This window comes from Rutidosis leptorrhynchoides, chromosome 10, assembly GCF_046630445.1.
Source record: "Rutidosis leptorrhynchoides isolate AG116_Rl617_1_P2 chromosome 10, CSIRO_AGI_Rlap_v1, whole genome shotgun sequence".
Lineage (NCBI taxonomy): Eukaryota > Viridiplantae > Streptophyta > Magnoliopsida > Asterales > Asteraceae > Rutidosis > Rutidosis leptorrhynchoides.
Window position 1 is genome coordinate 251,245,074 of NC_092342.1, and position 5,205 is coordinate 251,250,278.

General features: G+C 31.3%; 1 non-coding gene across 1 annotated transcript; it reads left to right on the forward strand.

The window, feature by feature from the left end:
* The first annotated feature begins 1,338 nt into the window (after positions 1–1,338).
* On the forward strand, positions 1,339–1,445 carry LOC139874087 (small nucleolar RNA R71). Its single transcript, XR_011767791.1, has one exon. It is a non-coding gene; the product is annotated as a small nucleolar RNA R71 (small nucleolar RNA).
* Positions 1,446–5,205: the final 3,760 nt, after the last annotated feature.

A 5,205-nucleotide genomic window follows, 5' to 3' on the forward strand; every position in this document is an offset into this window, starting at 1 on the left:
TATAGTGAATATGGCATTAAATTTATACTAGCACCTAAGTCTGCCAATGCTTCTATTGAACTAAGACTACCCAGAAAACATGGAATTGTGAAACTTCCTGGATCAGATAATTTTTCTGGTATCTTATTCAAAAGCACTGCTGAACAATTAGCATTCATAGTAACAGCCGAGAGTTCTTCCATTTTCTTTCTATTTGAGATTAGATCTTTCAGAAATTTAGCATATCTAGGCATTCCTGAAATCACATCAATGAAAGGAAGAATTACATTTATTTGTTTAAACATATCCAAGAATTTGGATTGCTCGGCTTCAAGTCTCTTTTTTCTCATTTTACTCGGGTAAGGAAGTGGTGGTTGGTATGGTTTAACATAAGGTTTAGCTTTAACTGTGTTATCTTCATTAACTTTTTCAACTACCGGTTCTTTTTCCTTATCTTGATCAGATTGTGGTTCTTGTGGAGTAGGAATAGCTTCATCAGAAATTACCGGTATTTCAGGTGGTTTAAGTGTAATACCACTTCTTGTGGTAATGGCTTTAGCTGTTTCATTCTGGGGGTTAGCATTTGTATCACTTGGTAGACTTTCCGGTTTTCTTTCACCTATTAACCTTGCTAGGTTACTTACTTCTTATTCCAGATTTTGAATAGAAGCTTGTTGATTTCTAAATGCTTGAGCATTTTGTTCATTTGTTTGTTTCTGAGATGTGAAAAACTGCGTTTGAGATTCAACTAGCTTCGACATCATATCTTCTAAATTCGGCTTTTTATCATCGGTTTGTGGTGGTTTTTTTTGAAAATTAGGTCTTTGCTGATTGTAAGTATTGTTGGATACTTGTTGATTGCTAGGACCTTGTTGGTTGTTGTATGGAACATTTCGGTTATAATTCTGGTTTTGATTATAAATTGGTCTTGGCGGTTGATAATTATTCTGATACTTATTTCCAGGCCTTTGGTTTATGTATGAAACATTCTCTCTTTGTTCCATTGTTAGTTCAATACCGAGACAATCTTTTGTCAAATGTGGTCCTCCACACTGCTCACAACTAATTCGTATTGAGTGTATATCCTTAGTCATCTTTTCCATTCGTCTCTCGACAGCATCTATCTTTGTGGAAATGGAATCTAAGTCATGGCTAGAATCGGCTCTAGCTGCTTTAGATGATCTAACGATATCTTTTTCTTGGTGCCACTCATGTGAGTGGGAAGCAGTGTTATCAATAATTTTATAAGCATCAGTTTCTGTTTTCTTCATAATAGAACCACCAGCTGCTATGTCGATGTCTTTCCATGTAGTGATGTCGCATCCTTGGTAGAATATTTGTACTATTTGACAGGTGTCTAAACCATGTTGTGGACATCCTCTCAATAACTTTCCAAATCTTGTCCATGCCTCATATAGAGTTTCATTTGGCTTCTGTGTGAACGTAACAATTTCTCCTTGAAGTCTCACGGCTTTAGATGCTGGAAAGAATTGTTTAAGAAATTTTTCAACTAAAACGTCCCATGTATCAATCGCCCCTTCAGGTAACGATTCCAACCAATCTTTGGCTTCTCCCTTTAAAGTCCAGGGAAATAACATGAGATATATCTGTTCATCCTCCACTTCTCTTATTTTAAATAGTGTGCAGATCCTATTAAAGGTACGAAGATGTTCATATGGATCTTCCTTCGGCGCACCACTAAATTGGCATTGATTAGTCACTATATGTAGAATTTGTCCTTTGATTTCATAATCTGGCGCATTAATGTCTGGATGAGTAATTGCATGACCTTGGCCAGTGCGTTTAGCTCTCATTCGATCTTCCATACTTAGAGGTTCCAGATTTTCCATGATTGAATTTGTTGAATCTGAATCACTAGAGGATTCTGATTTAATAGTTGGTTCCTCAACAATCTCTGTTTGAATGATTGGTAGTTCCGGAGGAAAGATTAGTGGTTCAGGATCTATGAATTGTCCTTGAATATTCTCCGAATTCTCAATTGTGAGGTCGGGTTCAAAAAATGGATTATCGGAAATTTGAATTGGAGTACTTGGTCGACTGGATGACGATTCTAAAGATAAATCAACGGCGACAATATTTGCTAAATGTCTTGATCGAGTTACAGGTGGTGAACGTACAAAAGGTGGTGAACGGTTTGCTCGGTGCATTCACTGAATATCCTATTAGTTTTTAAAAAGGAAGAAAAATTATATAAGTTATCCAATTAATATACTTTTCTGATTTTGCCCACGTTTCGAATAGCCAAAAGATGCAGCAGAGGGGCAGGATTCGTTTGGTCTCAATATAATTGAGTACTGTTTGGCTCCAATAACCCGGTGCACGTACAAATCCAACTATTACTACGAACCAGAAAATTTTGATGTCTATCAATTTAACCACTTAAAATAAATTTTCGTAATTTAACGAAATTTAGAGAAGAAATAGAATAAAAATCTATGTCCTAAAAACTAGAGTGGCGAGAAATAAGAAAGAAAAAGAGTGCGTCGGTATTAAAATTGGAGAAATAAGAAAGAAAAATAGTGACTTATAAAACTTTAAAAACTCGACTATCCCAACCTTATTATTATAACTAACTTAAAATTAAAATTGCAAATTGAGATTACTAATTGGAGTGATAATTGATACATAGGTAGAAGGCGTCGAAAAATAAGAAAGTAGCGTGTCGTAACTTAAAAAGGCACTAAAATCTAAAAATTAAAAGTTGCGTCTAAAAATATTAAAGCTTACAAGTAAAACTATATCCCAAATGGCAATATCTTAAAAAAGTACTAAAACATAAAAACGTTTCAAAATTCTAAAGCACCTAAATCTTAGTCTAAAGAAAAAGCACTTAAGGGATTTTACGGCAAAGCCTAAAAATCTAGAAATAAAAATAACTATGGCTAAAACTATGACTTAAAACTAAAAACGAGCGAAAAATACAAAAATTATGCTAAAAACAAATAAAAAAGGACAAAATATAAAAATAAACTAAAAGTTGTAAAAATTACAATTTTTATAAAAATATTATTTTTATATTATTTATTTTATAAAACTATTAATTTATATAATTTATTAAAACTAAATATAACTTAAAAATACAAATTAAAATAAAACTAAAACTAATTATAATAAATCAAACCCTAATTTTAATTAATAATAATTTAAATTTAACCCTAATTTTGTAATTAATGCGTCTGAGGTTTGACCTGTCAGATTGACCTCCGCGAGTGTGGTTAGGTCCAGTTCAATAGCTCCGCGAGTCGCAGAGGGTTCAATTTAAACTGAGAAAGGGTTCGTTTTTTACTCAGGTTCAATTAATTTTTTTTTTTTACTTTTTCTGTTTTTCTAAAATATAAAATATATATATATATATAAATAAATATTTCTATAAAATAATAAAATACTTATATTTAAACTCAAAAATAAAAATACTTTTTAAATTTATATATTTTTTTAACAAACTCTTTTTGTATTTTTATATTTTTATATTTTTAAAAACTTATATTTTTATACGAAGAACTTAATAAAAACTTTTACAAAATTATATATATATTTTTTATATCATTAGCGTTGCGCTTTCGGCGTTTAAGTTCCCCGGCAGCGGCGCCAAAAATACTTGATGTTATACGAGGTGTATATGAAATAGCTTATATTTTACTAGGAAAAACTATTAAATATGATACAATTTTACACAAGATATTTATTTATTTATAGAACGGATATAACTAAACCTTGCTACAACACTTATAGGCAGTGTACCTAATCGTACAATAGTGTAGTTTTTAGTAAGTCCGGTTCGTTCCACAGGGAATCTTTTAAACAAAGCTTAACGCTATATTAGTTTTAATTTATAAAAATACAAATATATATATAAGTAATATTATTATTATAAAGGGGGGGTTTTTACCGTTTAATGACCGGTTTTTCGATTTTAAAAACTTTAGTTGCAGTTAAAACCTAATGTAAAATAATAAATAAAAGACTTAATTTAAAGTGTAAAGTAAATAATGATAATGAAATTGCAATAAATAAAAGTGCGATAAAATAAACTTGCGATAATTAAAAAGTACGATAATTAAAAGCGCAATTAAATACAATGACAATAAATAAAAGTGCGATAATTAAAAGTGCAATTAAATATGAAAATAAAGGAATTATGCTTATTTAAACTTCCGTAATCATGATGTTTGACGTGTTGATTCTAGTTTTATGCCCATGGGTTAATTGTCCTTTGTCCTGGATTATTTAATATGTCCGTCTGGTTTTTGTCCATAACAGTCCATCAGTCATAAATATAAAGTGCGAGTGTCCTCGTCAAATTATCCTTATACCCGAAGTCAAATATTCCAACTAATTGGGGACTTAAACTGTAACGAGGTCTTAATACTTTGTTTAATAATTACACCAGGATATCGACTGCGTGTAACCCAAGGTTTTAATACTTTGTTATCAATTATGCCAAGTGTCCTTGTACATAATTTCACCCCTGTTTTAATAATTCCATAGACTATTAATCCATTCCCATGTCCGGTTAAATGAACGATTATTCGTACATATAAATACCCCGCCCATCGTGTCCGATCGAGTGTATATGGTTATTTATAGGTATGTCCAATTGTAAATCTTTATATTAAAATTAACAAACTATCATTTAGTTAAACAAATATAAAGCCCATTAATAGCCCATAGTCTAATTTCCACAAGTGTCGTTCTTTTGTCCAAACCCCAATTATGGTACAAAGCCCAATTACCCAAATTTAATATTTAGTCAAACATCACGATTACTTCGGCATTAAATAAGCATAATAATAATTTAGCTACGAGAGATTAGATTAAAAAGGTTGAACATGACTTACAATGATTAAAAATAGCGTAGCGTTACACGGACAGAATTTCGACTTACACCCTTACAATATTCGCTAACATACCCTTATTATTCGGAATTAAAATTAAAATTAAAATTAAAATATAAATATATATATATATTTTACGTATGATGAATGAGAAAAAGATGTAAAAAATTTGGCCGAATGCTCGGCCTTTTATAGGTGGATTTCTGACTTTTTGGGCTCCGCGAGTGCGGTGGATTTTGCTCTTCAGAGCTCTGCGAGTGCGGAGCTGTGGAATCCAGCTCACACAAGCTTGGCTCCTAGCTTACCGACGGTTTATATAATATAATATAATATAATATATATATATTAATTTTAAGAATTAATTATATAT